The sequence below is a fragment of the Panthera onca genome, chromosome C2, assembly GCF_046562875.1.
Source record: "Panthera onca isolate mPanOnc1 chromosome C2, mPanOnc1 haplotype 2, whole genome shotgun sequence".
In the NCBI taxonomy this organism is placed as follows: Eukaryota; Metazoa; Chordata; class Mammalia; order Carnivora; family Felidae; genus Panthera; species Panthera onca.
The window spans coordinates 47,309,894-47,333,623 of NC_138347.1; the positions used below are offsets into that span (position 1 = coordinate 47,309,894).

At 38.1% G+C, this 23,730-nt stretch overlaps 1 long non-coding RNA gene across 1 annotated transcript in view; it reads right to left on the reverse strand.

Moving 5' to 3' along the window:
- The window catches only part of LOC132683795 (uncharacterized), a 252,787-nt gene extending 231,583 nt beyond the window's left edge, over positions 1-21,204 (reverse strand). Inside the window, exons 1-2 of the long non-coding RNA XR_009612384.2 lie at positions 21,147-21,204; positions 8,286-8,436 (exon numbers count right to left, since the gene is read on the reverse strand). This is a non-coding gene — a long non-coding RNA (uncharacterized LOC132683795). The remainder of the gene's footprint in view (positions 1-8,285; positions 8,437-21,146) is intronic.
- Between the last annotated feature and the right edge of the window lie 2,526 nt (positions 21,205-23,730).

Below are 23,730 nucleotides of genomic sequence, written 5' to 3' on the forward strand. Positions count from 1 at the left end.
CCAGAAGAAAAATAAGGCAAGCCAGTTTCACTACTGCTATAAGGGCACGCCAGTATGCCCTCCTAGCAAGTTGGGCCCATGTCCCCAACATGTTATACTGAGAATTTTTCTAGTCAAACAAGAAGTTATCCACACTCTCAAAATAAGAAGCAAAACAGAGAAAATGCTTAAAAGAGTGAACCTAAATTACTTTCACAATTTAGCTCCTCCATTTGCCCTGGAGCAAAAATTGGTGAGATTTTAAAGAGACAGACACAAAAATATGTGTTGTTGTTGCTGTTGTTGTTGTTGTTTTCTCAACAACTAGAGGTCCCATTCCCCAGAGCTTCAGCCAGTCCAGTTCAAGGAGAAATTCATCTACCAGGGAAAGTGACTTAGTTGGGCCCTAAAAGAGAGAGGAAGGGCAACATAAACAGGACTAGCCTCCTGCATTTGGCTAAGAGAGAGGTGACAATTCAAGTTTAGAAAACATCATTGCAAGAAATCAGTCAAGTGGGAAAAAACACTGAGGACCCAGAAACTTCTAGTAAATTCATTGAGAGGAAGGGAAATGAACAACTGAGCTAAGTAGCCTCGCTCTCCTCCAGCTGAGACAACCTTCTCAAATATCCCCCCTCATCTTCAGTGGTGAGAACTCCAAACCTTGGCAGTTCTGTAGTTTTGCCACAAGCTTTATTCTTGAGAAGCCAAGAGCAACAGAAAACCTATCTGCACGTTTTCCTTTTTTTTTTAATTTAAATTTTAGCATGTATTTATTTATTTATTTATTTATTTATTTATTTATTTATGAGAAAGAGACCCTTGAATTCCCTTCATGGAAATTTTGTAAGGATAAACAAGGCAAAGTAGGCTTAAAAATAGGTGTTTTAGGGGCACCTGGGTGGCTCAGTCAGTTAAACGTCCGACTTCGACTCAGGTCATGATCTCACAGTTCGTGGGCTCGAGTCCCGCATCGGGCTCTGTGCTGACAGCTCAGAGCCTGGAGCCTGCTTCAGATTCTGTCTCTCCCTCTCTGCCCCTACCCCACTCACGCTTTATCTCTCAAAAATAATAAATAAACATTAAAAAATTTTTAAAAAAGATATGTGTTTTTGTTTTTTTTTAATTTTTTTTTAATGTTTTTATTTATTTTTGAGACAGAGAGAGACAGAGCATGAGCAGGGGAGGGGCAGAGAGAGAGGGAGACACAGAATCCGAAGCAGGCTCCAGGCTCTGAGCTGTCAGCACAGAGCCCGATGCAGGGCTCAAACCCATGAACCGTGAGATCGTGACCTGAGCTGAAGTCGGATGCTCAACCGACTGAGCCACCCAGGCGCCCCAAGATATGTGTTTTTTAAAAAAATCAGACTTCCCTACATCCAGGATATTCAACCTGAACTTCAGTTAAAGTTCAATATATATACACATAAAACAAATCAAGAGTCTTTACTACTGGATTGACAGAAACCTTAAAGGAACTGAAATGTATGACCTTAGAGGAAACCCAAGGCTACTTAAATAAGCCTCATTTTAATGAACCACAGCATAGCTGACTGTTGATGCACCCTCAAAACTTCATATTTATACTCCTGTCTGCTAGTAGAATAGGTGGCTGGGCTTTTGTTTTGCTTTATCCAAGTGGAATGCATTTCTCCAGGAGCACAGCATATCTCAGACCTGGGTCTGGATGGAACCCAAGGAATGTAAGATCAGAGAATGCCTGAAGTTACCAGATAATGGCCAACAGGCAATGAAGCTTTTGATTTTGTAAAATAAGGAATTGGACTAGATGAACTCTAAGAGTCTTCCAGCTCGAACATTCTGTGATTCTATGATTCCACCCCACATTCCATATTCATTGACAAACAAGGAAAATCTGATCTGGACTAGTGGTTTTTGAAACCTCATGATTCCATGAAACACCAGGAAAGTGTGGTCATACCAGACATATTTAATTTGTATGTATTTCACCATTGCTGAGACCTCTCCAAACATTAAATTGGAGATAGGGTTCAAGGGCATTTGAGAAAAAAATTAACAGAAAGATTCTGGCTACTGGGTTTGTGTTATATTAACCTATGGGGGGGGGGGAAGTACAGTTATAAGACATTCTTGTAACAGGTGACTATAATCCTAATGGCTTAAATCAGCTCTATACTGGAAAACTCTATGAGGAGAGGGAAGTTTCTGAGGGAAGAGTTTGGAAAGAGAGCTCGGATGGTCAGTCAGTCTGGAAATTTTGTCCAGCTATTATTAGTGATATTTTTAGGTGAGGCTCACCATATACTAGGAAAAATAAAATGACTTTGTTTATTAAACAATAAAATATACTTGGATAATACATTACACACCCATTTTTTTAAAATTAAGCTTTAGTCAGGGATGCCTGGCTCAGTTGGTTAAGCATCCAACTTTGGCTCAGGTCATGATCTCGCAGTTTGTGAGTTCCAGCCCCATGTTGGCTCTGTGCTGACAGCTCAGAGCCTGGCGCCTGCTTTGGATTCTGTGTCTGCCTCTCTCTCTGCCCCTCACTCATTCACTCTTTTAGTGAACATAGATCTTTCAGGCAACATATATATAAATGGTTCTTATTTGGGTTTTGTTTTGTATCCATTCAGCCACTCTGTGTCTTTTGATTGTGGAATTTAGTCCACTGACATTTAAATTAATTATTGATAGGTATGTATCTATTGACATTTTGTTAATTGTTTTCTGGCCATTTTGTAGTCCCTTTGTTCTTTTCTTCATCTCTTAGTCCCTTCTTTGGGATTTAATGACTTCCTTTAGTGATACCCTAGATTCCTTTCTCACTATCTTTCATATATCTACTACAGATTGCTGCTTGTTGGTTACCATGAAGATTACATATAATTTATATCTATAGCCATATATTTTAAGTTGATAACAACTTAAATTTAAACATAGTCTAAAGATCTATACTTTTATTCCCCTTACATTTATGTTTTTGATGTCACATTTTCTTTTTATCCTTTTTTTAAAGTTTATTTATTTTGAGACAGAGAGAGAGCGCGCATGTGCACACAAGTGGGGGAGGGGCAGAGACAGAGGGAGAGAGAGAGAATCCCCAGCAGGCTCTGCACTGCCAGTTGCGATGCAGGGCTCCAACTGTGAGATCATGACCTGAGCCGAAGTCAGATGCTTGACTAAGCCACCCAGATGCCCCTCTTTTTATCTTTTTTTTTAAAGACTTTATTTTTAAGTAATCTCCACACCCAACATGGGGCTGAAACTTACAAACCAGAGATCAAGAGTTCCATACTCTACCAACTGAGCCAGACATGCATCTCTCTTTTCATGTCTTTATCTCTTAATTAATTATTGTATTCACAGTTATTTTTATGACGTGTCATTTACACCTCATACTAGCCCTATAGGTAATTAAGCCACTACCTTTACTATATACTGTATTTACTTTTTCCAGTGAGATTCATATTTTCATATGTTTTCTTGTTACTAATTCGTGCCCTCCCTTTTCAGTTTAAAGAAGTCCCTTTAACATTTCTAAAGAAGCCAGTTTAGAGATGACAAACTCCTTTGGCTTTTTCTTGTCTGGAAAACTCTTAATATCTCTTAATTCTGAGTACTTTTGCTGTGTAGGGTATTCAAGGTTGGAAGTTTTCTCTTTCAGCACTTTGAAAAAAGTGCCACTCCCTCGTGGACTGCAAAGTTTCTGCAGAAAAATATGTTCATAGTCCTATAGGGATTCCTTTGTATGTAACAAGGTATTGTTTCTCTTGCTACTTTTACGATTCTCTCTTTGGTTTTAATTTTTGACATTTTAATTATAATGTGTCTTGTGAGTATCTTTCAGTTTACCTTATTTGGAACTGTCTAGGCTTTTTGGACCTGGATGTCTGTTGCTTATCTCAGATGAGGGAAGTTTTCAGCCATTATTTTTTCAAATAATGTTTCTGGCCCTTTTTCTCTCTCTTCTTCTGGAAATCCTATAATATGAATGTCTGTCTGATTTTGTCCCTAAGTCTCTTAAGCTATCTTCACTACTTTCCATTCTTTTTTCTTTTTTGCTCCAATTAGGTTCATTTACTCTGTCTTGAAGTTCACTTATTCCTTTCTTCATTTTCATCTATACTATCATTGAACCTCTTCAGAATATTTTCAGTTGAATTATTGCATTCTTCAGTTCTTTAACTTCTGTTTGGCACTTTCTTATATTTTCTCTTTGTTGAAGTTCTTGCCATGTTCATTTATTCTTTTCCTGAAATCTTTATGACCATTTCTTTGAACTCCTTAAATCAGGTACATTACTTTTCCCCATTTCTCAGATTCTCCCCCACCTTCTGATGTTTTATCTTATTCTTACATTTAGAATATATTCCTGTGTTTCTTCATTTTGCTTTTTCTGTGTTTGTTTCCATGCATTACAGGAAACAGCCATCTCTGCCACTCTTGAAGAGCTGTGCAGAATATGAAACTTACTGTTCAACCCTGCTCTAGCTCTTGGTTATCTCTCAAATCTTCGTGATTGTCCAGCAGCCTGTTTAATTTTTAATAGCTCCCAATAATTGAGGCTGTGCCAAGACCAGCCAGTGTCCCAAAGGAGACGATTGGTCAACATTTGGATTCAGACTGATTGGAAGCCAGACCCTTAGGCATCAGCTTTTAAAGAATGCAAATATACACAACCCTGTAGGACTGCAAACATTAGCCCCAGTGGCTCCCCAAATCAAGCAAACTGGAGATGTCTCCTGGGCAGCAGTCACTGGGAGAATTCAGTAAATCATAGTAAGACAGAGGGACAATGCAAAGATTACATTCATGAGCCTGTGTCCCCTGAGAGCACCTCCATAGCCTCTAGATGTGTGCCACACCTGAAGTCTGCCCCTAAAGCTGAAGCTCCAGTTGTAGCAAGCAGGCTTCTTTCATGGAAAGGCTAGAGATGTGTATCAGTCTGCTACCTGTGCAGTGCCCTGGGGGTGATACTCTGCCAAGAACTCTCTTTGATTGTTAGAGACTCATGGGACCCAAGAACACAAGCCCCCTTGTTTTCCAAAGCCAGGTGATCAAGGGGCATCCCCTGACATTCTTGAAACCGCCACGACTCTGGGAGATACTTATGCTCTGGAGAACAGCAGAGGGATAGTGTGAAGATGGTGCCACCAGTTGGACAAGGCAGAGGGGGAATGCAAAGATGGTACTCACTCAAAAAACGAAAGAGGAAAAAAAAAGGAAATAAAGAAAAAGGAGAAAAAAAAGAATGAAAGAAATAAAATAAAGAAAGAAAGAAGAAAAAGTATGGCATTTGCCAGCTTTAGCAAAGCAGAGAGACAGGAAGAAGATGTCACCACCAGCCTCCACACCTGGAAAATATCCTAGCAGCATCCCTGCCCCTTAGATCAATGCTTCAAAATTAGGAGAGGAGTCTCTTTCACATAAAATCTGGGTACTTTTCAAAGAGTTGCTTCTCGACTGGGCCCTGGGGTGAGTGAGTCTGTGTGCTGACCCTTCAAGGGATGTTCCTTAGTTTGCCATAACCCCATGGGTCTATTGAAATGAGCCCCACTGGTATTCAAAGCCAGATGCTTTGGGTGCTTATCTCTCAGGTGCTTGTCTTAAAAGTTAGGGTGCCCATGTACAGTATGAACCTTTTGCTCATCAGGAGAAGTTTGGATGCATTTTGAGACTCCCCCCATGACCCTTTGTGAGTCACCATACCAAGGGTGGGGTTTATGGTGAGTATGTGGCTTAGCCTTTCCTACCTACTTTGATGTGGTTTCCCTCCTATTTGTCCAATGTGAAGATGCTCCTTTAAAAGAAGGCATTCAAGAATAAGCCAGATTATCTCTTAGAGAGAGTGTGTATGTAAAGGAGACTTTAAAATGCAATGAATATATGTATCAAATAACTATGAAGGTCTTATCCAATCCAATGAGTATATGTTTTAGTGATCATATGGTACTTGTTTGAACTTTCATTTTTCTAAAACTTAAAAAAAAAAAGGAAAATTAACAAATATGCAGAGGGAAATAGGACCCATAACTACAAAAGAATATTTGGAATCAATTTGGAAATGTTTCCAAGAGGTTGCATTTGAACAGTTTGAGTTGTTTTTGAATTTTGTGTCAAATTGAAAATTAGATTTTAAGATTTTATGAGTTGCAGAGATATTAAATTTTTTACATTGTTTCTTACACTTGACATTTATAAGAAATCATAAGCAATTGAATGAAAGTAATAAACAAACATCATGTTAAGTAAGGCAAGAATTTTTGATTAGATATAGTGGGAGCCTTTCAGAGTTTTGGTGAAATTAAAGAGAAAATAAATTAACATTTGAAAGGGAAATGAAAAGAGTGTACTATATAGTGGGCTCAGTATTGGCCAATATAGTAATAATTTCCAGAATAATCAGTGGGGAATTAAGATGAATAAGAATTATCTTAAATTATGTAATAGGCTGCATACAATACAAGATAATAAATTTAAATAACAAAGAAAATTTATGGGGCTAAAACTGAGCAACAGAAACACATAGAACTGCCTGGTGAGGAAACTGAAAACAATCAAAATCTCATTAATAACAATCACATGTCTTCTCTAAAAAAAGGATCAGCACTAAGTACTGTCAGGAAATCATCCCAGAATCAGTTTACTCTGGGTTCATAGAGTTCACCCAGTTAATGGCTAAAAACAATCAATTCAGAAGCTGAAAAGTTCACATGCTCTGGGGGGTGGAAAATGACAGTGCCAGACACAAAGAGAAGATGATAATAAGTTGAATTAAAATTTTCCAGGCTTTCTCTATGATTCTTGGCAACATAATCAACATCATTTAGCACAATAACATGTTGTGTGATATATAACATCCAGATGTATGCATAGATATACATATATCTATATTATAAACATATATATACATATACTTTTTTTTCCTGTCATTCCCTTTTCCTTTCCCCTTATCACTCAAGTCTACACTGGGAATAAAAATGGAGAATTTGCACATATATATGTACATTTCAAGTAATTAGATTTATTTATCAGTTTTTAGCATTTAAATAATACCATGACTAGGATTTTGTAGTCATACAGTAGACTACCATGCCAATGGTTTCCTACCCATCAAAGGGACAAGAAAGAATGGGAGAACCCTAGATATCCATCACAATGGTTAAAGGGAAGAGGAAAAGGGGCCAAGAAAGGGCACAAGGTGAAGTTGTTAGAAAATACCCTTAGACAAACTCCACTTTTCCTCTCACTTTTGGTTCAGGAGATCTGGCTTTCATAATGACATTCCCAAGCCATCTAGCACAATGCAACATGGTGGAGGTGATTTTACTTTAATGATGATCAAAGTAAATTTAAAAATCATTAAACAATGGCTTGCTCTCCTCATTTCAGGTTGTCTTAAGGCACATACTAAAGAAACTCCCTCCAGTTGATTAAGTCTTTTGTTTTTAAGAAAACCCCCAAAATGGCCTTTTCATCAAAGTACATGTTTTGAAGTACATTATAGAAGTGACTTCATGTGGCTTTCTATAAAAGATTCTCACAAATAATACCTCCTCCTTGAAGCCTCCTCTGATTCCCCAAATCTGCTCCCCAGTCTTCACTCTTCATGTTCCTTTATGGCTCTGTAAGTCCCTCTCTTAGCACTTCCTTTATTCTAGTGAATCATTCAAATTCATCACTCCAGTTAGATAGCAAGCTTTTACATTCCCAGCATCTAGCCCAATACTTGGCACAATAATGGCATTTGATAACACTTGGATACATGAATGACAAAATACTAAAAAATTTATTACATTTTAAGTGCATGTTCCTTGACTATCTCCTTAGACTATGAGCTCTTTGGCAAATACATTTAATTATAGAACCAGGCTGCCCAAGGTATCTCCTTTGGAATATATGGAATTATTTTCCCTCATAACTTAGACATTTTAAAATCTGTTACCTAACCCTTAATAAATAGTAGTTGGTAATTCTACACCACCAGAAAGATAGATTAAATAACTTATTTAAAATTTTCCTTCTTTACAAACCATTTCAGAAGCACTAACAAATAAATATTATACTAGCAATTTAGGCGGCAGTTATAATGTCTTCTTTGTCATCATTGCCTTCATTTCATTCTTGTAAAAATGTCAGTGTGTTTAGGGAGGTCCCAGGGAAATGAACCAAACTAATTTAGTCAGAACAACTGACTCCACATCCTTTTAGTCTGCAGACCAACGTAGAAACCATTTCCCTCCTGCAAGGAGCCTGTTTTTGCCAAATCAAACAGCAAGCACAAAAGCAAATGGAGTGGGTTCTCTGGCTCAGTCTCCTACCTTTGATTGGCAATAGGCATTTTCTCCCTCCTTCTTATGCCCTTCACAAGATGCTCAGTGATCACCCCTGGAAGTTCCAAGTACTTTGACAAGTGCTCATGGAGGCCAGCTGGAATTCTTTTGAGGGGTTTAAATTTCTCCACCCTACCACCTAGTCATGAAGAAATTCAGAAGTTATGAAAGTTCTAGAATCAATGGCTTCTTTTTTATAAAAAAGAATATCCTACCATGCAACCACTGACCAAAATAGCGTATACTTTAAGCACTAGTGAATGTCAATGTTTACTTTGGGATAGTACTGAACATTTTAAGTCCTTGTAGTAGGCTCCAATGTGTATGCAACAACTCAGATATATCCTACACCTTTTGCCATCATCTATAACTTATCTTTTTTTTTTTATTGTTTATTTATTTATGAGAGACAGAGAGACAGAGCACAAGAAGGGGAGGGGTAGAGAGCAAGGGAATCACAGAATCTAAAGCAGGCTCCAGTCTCTAAGCTGTCAGCACAGAGCCTGAAGTGGGGCTTGAACCCACGAAGTTGGACTGAGCACTTAATGTACTAAGCCATGCAGGTGCCCCTATAACTTATGAACTCCTATTAACGCAGGGGTAAAAAACCCTTCTCTTCCAAATTAAAATTATTTCGCTGGGTTAATTCAGTAAACTTTAAGTTTCTTCCTTCTCTAGGGGTTCCCCCACCCCAACTCCACCTTCCAAAGTTGGCACCTAGGTACAGGAGATGCTTCCATATCCTTCACTATTATTTTCTTCCCTCTCTAGCACATGTGGTTGGTCCTGCCAACCACTAGTCTTGCCCCTAGGAATGCTTCCATGATATTTGTTGAGATTAAATTGATCCCCGGCATATCATCAGTTTAACAACATCTGCTGATTTCTTGTCCTGATTCAGTGCTTAGGTGTCTCCTACTCAAGCATATACAAGTATTTATATTGCCTAAAGGCCAAACCTAACCTACAGGTTACCAGCACATCAGGTCTAGCCTATCTGACTTGACACTGAACCATTTTAAAATGCTTACCTGGTTGGCACCATAATGCTTCGGCATATACAGAAAGAAACAATTTATCTAAGGGCTGGCTTCAATATTGTCTGAGAAGTAAGGAGCAAGCCCCCTGCACAGGCAGCTTCCAAAAATTATCTATGAATTTCTACTTCTCACTTCCACTTCTTGGGATTTTCTCCAAGAGAATTACACTAGGACAATAAAATTTGACTTCTTGTTTCTCTTTCTTCTACCTTCCAGTCTCCATGGGAAAACAAAACAAAACCAAAAAACAAACCTAAGTACCCTAATGGGAACTTTCCTTACAACAGACTTCAGCATTTATATACTTATATGACTTATAATAAAACTCTATGAAGCAAGTGTGCCAGGCTTGGTTTTTGATATTTATAGTGAGGGAAAACTGAAAATTTAATAAATTCTTTTATTTCTCAAGAAAACTAGATTTCAAAACCAGTCTATTACTATGGACTCAAAAAGTCATCTTAGGGACTCATTCCCAGGGCAAAAAAACTTCATGGTTTAATCTTACAGGAGAGCTTCATGAAAATATAGTTTAAAAAAGAATGAAAAAAAAATGAACTCAAAATGGACTGAAGACCTAAATGTGAGACCTGAAACCATAAAAATCCTTAAAGAGAGCACAGGCAGTAATCTCTCTCACACTAGCTGTAGCAAAATTTTCCTAGACATGTCTCCTGAGGCAAAGAAATAAAAGCAAAAATAAACTACTGGGGCTACATCAAAATAAAAGTTTCTCCATAGCAAAGTAAACAATCAACAAAACTAAAAAGGTAACCTACTGAATGGGAGAAGATATTTGTAAATGATATATCTGATAAAAGGTTAGTATCCAAAATACATAAAGAGCTGACACAACTTAATACCCAAAAAACAAATAATACAATTAAAAATGGGCAGAAGACATGAATAGACATTTCTCCAAAGAAGACACAAAAATAGCCAACAGACACATAAGAAGATGCTCAACATCACTCATCATCAGGGAAATGCAAATCAAAACTAGAATGAGATATCACCTCATATCTGTCAGAATAGCAAAAATCAAAAAACATAAGAAACAAGAAATGTTGTTAAGGATGTGGAGAAAAAGGAACCTTCTTGCAACGTTGGTGGAAATGCATATTGGTTCGGCCACTGTGGAAAACAGTATGGAGGTTCCTCAAAAAATTAAAAATACAACTACCTTATGACACCATAATTGCACTACAGGGTATTTACCAAAATATCCAAAAATGCTAATTCAAAGTGATATATGCACCCTTATGTTTACTGCAGCATTATTTGCTTCCATAGCCAAACTATGGAAGCAGCCCAAATGTCCATTGATACATGAATGAAGAAGATAGATAGATAGATACATAGATAGATAGATACACACACACACACACACACACACACACACACACACACACACACACACACACCAGAATATTATTCAGCCATAAAAAAGAATGAAATCTTGCATTTGTAACAACATGGATATAGCTAGAGAGTATAATGATAAGTGAAATAAGTCAGTCAAAGAAAGAAAAATACCATATTATCTCACTCTTATGCAGAATAAGAAATAAAACAAATGAGTAAAAGAAAAGACAAACCAAGAAATAGATTCTTAACTATAGAGAACTGATGGTTACTAGAGGGAAGGGAGATGGGAGGCGATGGGGGAAAATAGAGAGTGGGGATTAAAGAGTACACTTATGATGAAAAAAACCCCAAAAAGAATGATAAAATACAATGGTTACACATTTTCAAAATATTGACACACTTTTAGATATCTCCCTGATAAAATGAGAAACAACAGAAGTTTTATATTAAACCATACCTTTATTCTCTACAATGTGGTCTACTCTAGACAGTTGATGAAAATGAGGTAAAGGAAGGCTTGAAAAACTCAAAATAAACATAAATAATTTCCCTAAAAGCATTTGGATGTGATGCTCTAAAGTAAAACTTGCAATTTAAGAAATAAACCCAACTAATAAGTGTAGGGTCTGCCATATGGCAGGCACTGGAGATAAAGAAATGAATAAAGATCACAGCCATAATCATAGTCATTTTCATACTTGTTCCCTGATATTATACTTTTATCCTTTTTCCAACTCTCTCTCTTCTTTCCTCCCTCTCTCTCTCTCTCTCTCTCTCTCTCTCTCTCTCTCTCACACACACACACACACACACACACATCTACATCCAATACTAATTGAAAGGCAATGACAGTACCTTGCTGTTTTTTAATTGTTATGACAAACATTGTGACAAAAAGAGGTAGCTTTTATAACCACATATATAGAAAATAAAATTGAAATCCAATAAGTTTAGGCAATCTACCTAAAGTCACCCAACTTATAAGTAATAAGTTGAGACTTAAACCTAACTCCCCTAACATTTGGTTTACTATTTCTTCCATGCACTGTTTTGCATCTCCTTGGTATGGGAATCTGTCCAAGGATAGTATACTTATCCCCTAAGGGGTGAAGAAACCTGGTGCTAGAATAGTTAGGGAATTTACAGAGACAAAGTTAGATACTCTATTCCAGTATATTCTGCATACTGCTGCCTGCCAGGTTGGACACTTGTTTGCTAGTATTTTTTATACTAAGAGGACCTCTGTATTTGAGCTGGACACCTGTACTCCCCATTCCCTTTCTTTGCCTCAGACAAGGGGAAGTGGAGGCAAGCAGTCATAGCCCATGTGGACTATCTCTAGGACAAGTCTTAGGGATGGTGAAACAACAGGATAGAATGGTCCTGGAGCTCTCCCTCTGTCAAACCAATCTACCAGTCTGGATTACTTAAGCCTAGACTGTTAATAGACTAAGAAATAAATTTTAATCTTACTTAAGTCACCTTCATTTTTTGGTTGTCTTAGACCAGCTGAATCTATACTTTTACTAATATGTATATTTTCCAAAATCACTCTTTAGCATATGTTCGTATGTAACCACTGACAGTTCTCCATTGCTTACAGAATGAAATCCAAACCTGTCCTTCAAGGGCTTTCACAATTTGGCTCCCACCTACCTTCCCTACATTATTTCCACTATTTCGCTTCATTCCAGCCAGACTGACGGATTCACGGTTTGTTGAACATTCCTCCACTATCCCTCCTCCCCAAAAACTCTTCAATGAACTCTATTTCATTGAAAAAGAGAAGGCAGAGAAGGAGATTTGAGGAAGGAGGAAGAAAAGGAGAAGGAAGAGAAGAAGGATGTAAGAATAAAAAGGAGAAACAAAAAGTTGGAAATGGGTGACTCTTGTGTTTTGTTAATGTTGATAATGATGGAGATGATGGTAGAGGTGACTGATTTCAGAAAAGAACCTGTAAAACTAAGAAAGAATTGAAGAAAGCTCTGTGGCCATCAGCGTGTCTTGTACCTTTCATGAACTTTTTCTTTGATTGTTTATTATTTATTCCTTGGGAAAGCAATTAGGCAAATGAGAAACATTAAGAAATTGGTTTCCATTCATTGACTGAGCTATTTTCTCCTCATGCAGAGTAATATGAATAAACCACAAATTAATTTTCTACCAATGTTGCCAAAGTGTCTTAGAGCATTTTAGGATATTCAAACTGGCTATTTGAAACTGTATTTATTTTTCAGGGCAGTCATATTGAAAGTAAAATTCCCAGCATATTGGTATATTGGAAAGGAATGCCATTCTGTTTTCACTTAGGACTCTGTGTTGTTTTCCCTGATATAAAATAACAGCTGTATCTAGGCAGCATCTTAAATAACTCCTACTTTATATGAAATACTGAAAAAGAGAATATTTGTAGGGAGAATTAGTAAAAGGGTCCTATAAAAAAGTGTAAATTCATTTAAAGGAAGACTATATGAAGTGATGGTTAACTAAATGCTATAAACGTCAACCACAGTGTAAATAAGACTGAACCATTGCTATTTTTTCTCTGACTTCAAGTTTCCAAGTCTTTATTCCCAAAATTGTATTTCTAAGTACTTCCAATGTTCTTGAAGCATGTAAAAATGTGCCTTCATGGTGATTACTATATTGAAAGACGTTTTGTCGAGTATCACCCAATAGCAATGGTAACAAGTGTCTACCATAGTAGCTGAGAAAAGTGCTTTGTACACACACACACACACACACACACACACACAGTTTCTCTTGTCAAGCACTGCACCCAAAGTAACTACATGTACAATCTCCTTGGTACCAGATTTAGCCTGAGGATAAATTTAGCCAGAAGATATTGTGAGCCAGCTTGAGGGAGAGCCAGGGTGATCCTCTTGCTCTCAGTGACCAGGAAAAGGGCAAGCCCTCTAAAGAGCAGGGCTCAGCCTGTATGTTTTGTTGTGTAGATAATAAAGTCTGTCACAATACCTTTAAACTAGGTTGTCTGCATTCCACTCAAATGTAGTACCATCGAAAATAGACTCAAGTCTGCTTTGGATTTGTTTTCCAGGCCCACTACATTCTACCGGTGATTTACTGAGATATAAATCAGAGATACAAATACCTGACACTCCCTAATTTACAAGGCTAAAATTATGAATCATTATTTAATACCAACAACTCTTGCTATGTTTCACAAGATTCTTTTATAATAATAACATCTTACATTTGTATCACATTTTATAGTTTCACATTCATTATTTCAAAATGCAGTGTGTTGCTCCTTTGTGATTGCCTTGATAGGTTCTTGGGAAATGTGTGATTTCATGTTGCCAATGTTTTTATTTAATACACATTTTATTCAACAAGCACTAATTGAGCACCTACTATCTTCCAAGCCCATGTCACACTCTAAACATATCTACTAAATTTAACCAAAATGTTTTTCCATTACAACCTTAGACAAGTGGATCCATTATATTATAAATCTCATGTCTATCAGATTAATAAAATACATTTCTCTATATGACATTTCCAGTAAAAGGAAGGAGGTTAAGAATATATCTAGATCAATTAAGATTTGGATGACTAAAATTTTTTATAAGGTTCTAGAAATTGAGGTAAGTTTTTGGGCTTTTCTGCTTAAGGCAGCTGCCCATTTGCAATCACCAAATATGCCATAGAAGAGCTCTGATGTCATGTTCAATGTAGATTAGCAAAAATTGTATACCAACATGGGATAAGCAACATTGCCTTCTTTTATAGTAGGGAGTATTCTCCTCTAATACTACGGGTTTGCGTAAATCTGTGGATGGTTCCCACAGCCGGAAGCTATCCTTATGTGCCCTCAGCTTTTCTAACTCCTTGCTGCCCACTGTTCTTGTTCCAGTCACGCCTTAATGTCTTTCAGCCAACTTTTGTCTCCCAGTTGACCCCGTCCCTGGAATACACCCTAATCTCATCTTTTGCTCCCAGATAATCTGCTCTTCACCATAGACAGTACGTCCAAACAACTCCAATTTGTATTCCATGACCTTTCCAACAACCCACACACCCTCTTAAATGAATGTTTTACTCATATAATCATGATGCTTTTGTTTCCCTAGGATTCTCTGTATTAGATACTTTAGAGAGCACTACCCTGGTTTTTAAATCATAGGCTTAAGGGCTAAGATTTATTGGATGCTTGCGTTGTGGTAGGTACCATGATAGAAATCTCATTTAAGCTCTATTACAATTTTGGAGGTCCATACTAACCCCACAATATGAATGAGAAAACATCCTCAGAAAGTTAAATGACTTGCTCAAGTGGATTCCTCACGGTGGATCAAAAGTAGACTTTAACCTACATCTCTCAGATTCAGCATCATTTATGGTGCAGCCAGAGCACCAATTCCTGTACCCAGTAATTTAATAGAGGGAGTTTTCTAAGGGATACTTGTCACAAAGATATTAGAAGAGCCCAAACAGAAAACATGGGAGGGAAGGAAACCAGGAATTTCTAATACAAGAGGCCGCAATTATCCCCAGAGTTGGATGGGCAAAGGGAGGAACTGATGTCTCCAAAACTCAGAAGAAGACACGTAGAAGCTGAAACCCAGCAGGCTCAGACAGTGGGAGTTGGGGCCGAAGAGCAAGCTGTCTGGCAGGAGCTGGAGCATCAGAACAGTCACTACTAAAGATATCCTCGAAGCAGAGAGAGGTAGAGGTAAGTACCCTGGTTATTCCTTGCTCTATCCCTCCTATTTGTTGCCCGTGTCTTCCAGTTCCATTCCCAGGGCAAAGCTGAATGGTAAAGTTTTGGGAATAACAAGAACAGCTTCTTACTAACACAGAGAAGGGAGCAGAGGAAGGACAGGAAATGGATTTGACAATAAGCAGGCAACTGGTTCCAAAGCCCACACTAACTTCACTAAGACACAACTGCTACCCTCTGTCATTTGCATCCCATGTGATAACTGAGTGCAGCCTGTGGTTGTGACAGACAAATCATCCATCTGTCCATTGGTTAATGCCCGTGTCTCCTCCTAAGCACTGCCAAGCAACTCACACAGCCACTAGAACATAGTGAATACTCAGTGACTAATCGTCTGCTTTTTTCTCTCAAATGTTGACTAAGCCAATCAAATTATCTATAGCAACGATAGTATAAACATAAGACATGGATATCTTATGATACAGAAGTAATTCTCATGATAAAACGAAGATATGAGAACAGTATAATTTTTCAATGTTGGCCTTTAGTGACATTATTTTAACTTTGTTGCTAAATCAGTTCCACGGCTCCAGTGACTACAGGTTTACCATGCAGCCAAAAAAGCTGTCGGGGTAGCCTGGGAGGCCTTCAGAAAGCCGATTGTCATTTACGACCTAGCCCCAACTTCTCTCCTCTGAAGAGAAGAAAATGCCAATACCACTTTAATGCTGTCAAAAGTCCCTCGCTCAGCTTCTTAGTTATACCAGTTGATATTATTGTTGGAATTCATTACTTCTCAAGTGTCCCCTATTTAATCTATTTCACATTCATAAGGAGTATGTAATCCAAAACCAGCACAGACTCAATTATACTCATTACTTGATCTTAAAAGTAATTCCCTAACATATGGAAGAAGGAACATTTTGGGAAAATGTCAATGGGTCTGGAGCATCAGAGTGACAACGTTCCCAATGCTGGATACTCATCCAAACATATTTAATCCCCTTCATTATAAAAATTACAAGAGAAATTTCTTAAGAACCATCTTACTAGCAGAATTCTAGGTATTTCCTGTTCCCAAGGGCAGAGAAATATTGCAAAATCGACATTTTTTAATGACATTTCAGTACTGTCTCTCTTGGCTGAAAACAGAAAAAGCAAGAGACACATAAAAATGAAAAAGGGAAAAAAAGGTTAATTAAAAAGTTTCAGCCCTGTTTAAGGGTAATTTAGCTAATTTTTATGTTAAACCTTTAAGCCAATTTGTATTTTATCCAAACAAGCTTGCCCACTTGTGGTGATAACATCATGAATAAATGAAAATAAACACATATGCCTCCTCTAAGTCTAATTCTTCCATGATAACTACAGTAAGAAATGAATATTACCATTTCAGTATAAAGACTAAGCACCACTTGGTTGAATTGTTTGGCTATTTGTACAATGTTACTACTCATTTGGAACACAGTCTTAGATTAGCTCATTTAAACTGGTGGCAAAATCTAATGTTTTATTAAAGTCTGTGAAATGAATTCATGTTGAATATGATCCTTTGGTCTGAAAACTAAGTATCAAGCCAGCATAAACTTCAATTCTTCTGGCAGGAAAGTTAAGAATTTGTCTCAATTTCAGACTATCCACTGCCCCCAATCCCTGCCCTACAACACACAACACATGCGCGCGCACGCACGCGCGCACACACACACACACACACACACACACACACACCTTTCGTCCATCATATTACCCAGAAGGCTACTATAAGAAGACTGCACTGAGCCTTGGTCTGTTTCAAATATTTTCTCCTTTCCCCCATGCAGCTCTGTAATAAGGTGGTGCTGCCCCCTGCAGGCTACATTCCCTGAGCTCTCAGCTGGCTCTGGCTTTAGCCAAGGACAGGCAACTCATGGGAAGATTGGAGAGCAGGAGAAAAGGAAAAGCCTGGGCATTTCTACCTCTTTTTCTGCCTCAGGCTGCATCTCTCACGTGGCTTCATGGCAAGAAAAGTCAGTTGCAGTTTTAAATTCCACTACATGACTCCAGTGACCAGGATCCAATAAAAATCATATTGCAACTCACAAATGTATCAACACTTGTATACTTCATATTTACACAGTGTTGTATGTCAATTATACCTCAATTTAAAAAAGAACTCTCCCTTTATCTCTCTTGTTATAGTTTCTTTTGCTGCTGATTTCTGGCTTGCCACTCTATCTCCTATTTGGTTTCTCAAATCTTCCATCTTATCTATACCTAATTCACCCTATTAAATTCCTACTATTTTAAATGTTTATTTACTTGAGAGAGAGAGAGAGAGAGAGAGAGAGAGAGAGAGCACAAGCAGGGGAGGGGCACAGAGAGAAGGAGACAGAAAATCCCAAGCAGGCTTTGCACTGTCAGTGCAGAGACCAGTGCAGGGCTGGATCTCATGGACCATGAGATCATGACCTGAGCCGAAATCAAGAGTTCAGATGCTCAACTGACTGAATCACCCAGGCTCCCCAAATTCCTACCATTTTAAAAAGCTTTAGTGGTTTGTATTTTCCTGGTTGAATATTCACTAATGGCAACAGTTTAAGTTGACAGGGATTATAACCCACTGTTTTCTATCATCCTTCACAAAGGTGTCATAGAAACCAAAACTCTGGGGTCAAGAGGAGAGGAGAGGAGAGGAGAGGAGAGGAGAGGAGAGGAGAGGAGAGGAGAGGAGAGGAGAGGGAAAGAGAGAAAAAAGGAAAGAAAGGAGAGAGGAAGGAAAAACTGAAGAGGAGAAAAGAGAGAACTTTCTTCCCATGTGCCTCCATAGAGTTCAGTATTGTTCTCTGGAGAGATGACTATCTGGGTCTTTTTGTTTCTTTATCACTTCCTCCAAAATGGAAACAAGTCTGGCTGATACTGGCTATAACATCCCCTACCTCCACTGCAGATTTTCTTTGTTCCTCCTACAATCAGAGCAACCAACACAGTCCCCACAAAGTGTCACTTCTCATAGCAATAACAGCAACATGGCTGGCTGATTCATCTGAGACTCTGTGTTGGAAGGCATCCCTGCTTTGCCTCTTCTCATGAGGAGGAACCTGAAGTAGTCAAGAATCTTCCAGGGACTTCAAGGAAAGTTCAACTGCATAAAGGTGCAGCATGATACTCTGGGAATGCTACTACTGGCAATGCTACCTCTAAGAACTCCAACGTGCCTGCCAAGAGAGCTGCATCCTTTCTGTCTGCAGGGTACAAGACCGTTCCTCCCTAACTCTGCATCTCACTATCCATCTGGGCTCTGAGGAATTTCTGCCAACCAGAATCTTCAAAACTCCCTTGAACAGCCAGTTCTTTGGTTCTCTATTAATAATAGGAATTGCAAACAGTCCCCTGAACCAAATGGAAGTAGGTGACCCTCACCTCTGCTCCCCCACTTCCCTGCTTAGTCCTGCCAACTCTTACTCCCCACCAGCCCCCCCACACCAAAACAAAAATGACAAGAGATATCAAGAGAGGTAAAAGTTCCTAGTAGCAATAAGTAATTGAGGAGAAGGGGAACATTATGAGGTTATTTAAGACCCAGTTTCTGACCTCCATGTATTGCTGCCTACCAAGAAAGATGAAAATATAAATATGACTGATAAATGCCAGTACTGTTCTATGTCCAGAATGCCTTGGGCCAACATGGAAGAGAGAAGCCCGGTCAACTGGGGAGTCAGGGAGGTTGGGTGTATAAATGTTTACAAATGTTACATCCTCTTGTTGGATTGACCACTTTATCACTATGTAAGGCCCTTCTTTCTGTCTTTTGTTACAGTCTGTTTTAAAGTCTATTTTGTGTGAGATGCACATTGCTATCCTAGCTTTCTCTTCATTTCCATTTTCAGGGCCTATCTTTTTTCATCATTTCACTTTCAGTCTGTGAGTGTCCTAGGTTTGAAGTGAGTATCTTGTAGGCAGCAGGTAGGAAGATCTTGTTGTCTTTTAAAATTAACCCAGCCACCCTATGTATTTTGATTAGAGTATTTAGTGGTTCATTTAAAGTAATTATTGAAGGCAATTTTATTCATTCATTCATTCATTCATTCATTCATTCATTGCCATTTTATTCATTGCTTTCTGACTATTCCGTAGTTTCTCTGTTTTCTTTCCCTCTCTTCCCTTATGGTTTGGTTGTTGTATTTAGTGTTATGTTTAGATTACTTTCTCTTTTTCTTCTGTGCATTTACTCTGAGTTTTTAGGAAGTTAATTTTGAACACATTCCAAAGCTTTTATTTTTACTCCCCCCAACCATGTTTTATATTTTTGATGAAAAGTGTTTCATCTTTCAAGTATCCCTTAACTAATTATATTTTAAATTAATTTTACTACTTTTGCCCTTTACCCTTCATAGTTGCTTTATAAGTGACTGATTCACTACCTTTATTATTTATTTACCTTTCCTGGTGAGATTTTCTTATGTTTTCTTATTAGTAGAACCTTCTTTTTTTTGGCTTAGAAAAGTCCCTTTAATATTTCTTGTATGGTTGATTTAGTGATATTGAACTCCTTTATCTTTTATTTATCTGGAAAGTTTCTCATCTCTGTTGATTCTGAATGATAACCTTGCTGGGTAAAGAATTCTTAGTTGGCAGTTCTTTCCTTTCAATACTTTGAATAGGTCATGCCACTCTCTTCTGTCCTGTAAAGTTCCTGCTGACAAATCTTGTAGCTTTATGGGATTTCTCTTATAGAGAATAAATTGCTTTTCCCTTGCTACTTTTAAGATTCTCTTCATCCTTGACTTTTACCATTTTAATTATATATCAGTGCATTTGTCTTTGGGTTCATCTTACTTGGGACTATCTGGGTCTCCTGGTCCTGAATGTCTGTTTCCTTTTGCAGATTAGGAAAGTTTTCAGCCATTATTTCTTCAAATATTGTTTTTCCTCTTTTCTCTTTCTGGGACCCCTATCATACAAATGCTATTCTGCTTAATGTTGTCTCAGAGATCCCTAAAGGTATCTCACTTCTTTTAATTCTTTTTTTTTTTTTCATTTTACTGCTCTGTCTGGATGTTTTCCATTGCCTTGTCTTTCAGCTTGCTGATTTGTGCTTCTATTTAATCCATTCTGCCATTGAACCATCTTTAGTTTATTTTTCAGCTTTGTTATAACTTCTGTATGGTACTTTATTATATTTTCTCTCTGTTGAAGTTCTTACTGTATTTGTCCATTCTTCTCCAAAGATTGCTGAACTTTCTTATGACCATGACTTTGAAGTCTTTGTTGGGTAGGTTGCTTATCTCTACTTCATTAAGGTCCTTTAGGGGGATTTGTCTTATTCTTTGGTTTTTAACATATTCCTCTGTCTCCTCATTTTGTTCCTCTTTCTGTGTTTATCTATATGTATGAGGTTAAATGGCCACCTTCCTCTCTTGAAGAAGTGGTCTTGTATAAGAGCTGTAGCCAATGGCCCAGAAGTGCAATCTCCCCTGGTCACCTCTCTATATGTACCCCTCATGTGGCTGCATGTGCCTGCCAGCTCTTATAGTGTCATGTCTACTGCATGGGAAGGTTTAGGCCTGGTATAGCTTGGCCATTGAGGGTAGAACAGGGTTCAAGCCACTTGCCCATCTTGGTTGCAGCTCAGCTTCTGTGCAGATTGAGTGGGACTCATTTTCTGTATGTGTTGGGTGGGGCTCAGGATGTGTACCCCGTCTAGTCGTGTGTTGACTGCTATGTGGGGAGGGCAGGGCTGGTGGTATTTACCTGTCCTGGTTGTGGGGCACTCACCCAGTTTTGGCTTTGCTGCTGCCTGGGGTGGTTGGGGCTCAGGATGCTTGCCTGTCCCCATTACAGTTCAGTCTCTGTGTTGGTGGGGTGGGGCTCTGAGCTTGCATGGCCCTATTGTGAGGTAGGTGGGGTGCATAAATCTTGGGGCACTTGTCCATCCTGGTTATAGTGTAGGGTGGGGAGAGCATGCCCTCTGGTGCTAGCAGGTCAGAGGGAGGGCACCAAACATGGTGCCTATGGGCTTGGTCACCAGCAAATTAGGATGAGATTATAAAAATGGCCTCTGATAGTGCTTTCTCACTGGATAAAATCCCTGCAGTTCCCTACCTCTCTAGCAGTTGGCTTAAAAATACTAAGTGGGTCTTCCTTGCCTATGATCTAGATGCTTTTAAATCTGTTGCTTTTTCCCTTGTTCTCAGGGTAAGTCAATTTTCTCTTAAGCCCTTTAAGAGTGGGATCTCTGTTCCCTATACATCTATGATTCTCCTGTTTTAATCTCTATTGATTTGCAAAAATAGACATTTCAAAGGGGTTATCTTTCCAGGGCTGGGTCCCCGGGTAAGAGTACCTGATATGGGGCACAATCCCTTCAGTCCTCAAAGATGAGTTCCATATTTTTGGAATCACTTCTGATTGTGGGATTACCACATCTGTGTTAGGGCCCTGGGGAGGCTGTGTCTTTGTTGGGCACCAACATAGGGAGGGTAGGTACCCATTTATATAAAGCAGATATTAAAAGAAATAAAATGAGAAATAAAAAATAATACAACAATAGCAGGGTACTTTAATACCACACTAACATAAACAGATAGATTATTCAGACAGAAAATCAATAAGGAAGCATCAGCCCTAAATGACACATTAAACCACATGGATTTAATAGATACATACAGAACACTGCATCCATAGACAGAAGAATACACATTCTTTTCCAGTGCACATGAAACATTCTCCAGCATAGATCAAATATTATGCCATAAAACAAGTCTCAATAAGCTCAAAAAGACTGAAATCATATCAAGCATCTTTTTTGACCACAAGAGTGTGAAACAGAAATCAAATAAAAGAAGAAAACTGGAAAAAACACAAATACAAAGAAACTAAATAAATTGCTATTAAACAATCAATGAATCAATGAAGAAATCAGAGAAAATTAAAAAGTACCTTAAGGGGTGCCTGGGTGACTCAGTTGGTTGAGCAGCATCTAACTCTTGATTTCAGTGCAGGTCATGATCTCATGGTTTGTGAGTCAAGCCCTGCATTGGCTCAATACAGACAGTGAGGATCCTGCATGGGATTTTCTCTCTCCCTCTTTCTCTGCCCCTCCCTGAACGCGCACTCTCTCTCAATATAAATAAACTTAAAAAATAAATTAAATTAATAATACCTTGAGTAAAATTAAAATGGAAATACAAAGTTCCAAAAATCTTTGAGATACTGCAAAAGCAGTTCTAAGAGGAAAATCCATAACAACACAGGCCAACTTCCAGAAACAGAAACCTCAAATAAGTAATTTAACTTCGCATTTAAAGGGTTTACAAAAAAAATCAAAGCCTAAAGTTAGTAAAAAGAAGGAAACATAAAGATCAAGGAAGAAATAAATGAAACAGAGTCTAAAAAGACAGGGGAAAAGGGGCCCCTGGGTGGCTCAGTCGGTTAAGCATCCGACTTCTGCTCAGGTCATGATCTCGTGGTTTGTGAGTTCGAGCCCCACGTCGGCCTCTGTGCTGACAACTCAGAGCCTGGAGCCTACTTTGGATTCTGTGTCTCCCTCTCTCTCTGCCCCTCTCCTGCTCATGCTCTGTCTCTCTCTGTCTCAAAAATAAATAAAACATTTAAAAAAATGTTTTAAGACAATGGAAAAGATCATTGAAACTAAGAGCTGATTCTTTGAAAAATAAAACATGGATAAAACTTTACCCAGGCTCATCAAGAAAAAGAGAGCCAAAATAAATAAAATCAGAAAGAGGAGAAATTACCATTGATACCACAAGAAAAAAAAAATCATAAGAGAATACTGTAAACAATTATATGCCAACAATTAGACAGCTTAGAAGAAATGAATAAATTCCAAAAAAATATAATCTTCCATGACTGAATAATGAAGAAACAGAAAATCTGAACAGGCCAATTACTATTAATGAAAGAATCAGTAATCTAAAATCTGCCAACAAACGAATGTCCAACTCCCTTCACAGGTGAATTCAACAGACATTTAAAGAAGGGTTGGTAACTATTCTCCTAAAATTATTCCAAAAAATTGAAGAGTAAGCAACACTTTCGAATTCATTTTCTGAGGCCAGCATTATGCTGATACCAAAACCAGACAAAAACACTAACAAAACAGGAAAATTAAAGGCTAATATCCTTAATGAACATAATGTAAAAACCCTCAACAAAAGATTATCAAACCACATTCAACATTACATTAAAAGGATCATACATCTTGACCAAGTGAGATTCATTTTATGAATGCAAGGACAGTTTAACATTTGCAAACCAACAACATGATAGAGCACATTAAACAAAACAAAGCATAAAAATCATATAATTATTTCAACATATGAAGAACAAGCATTTGACA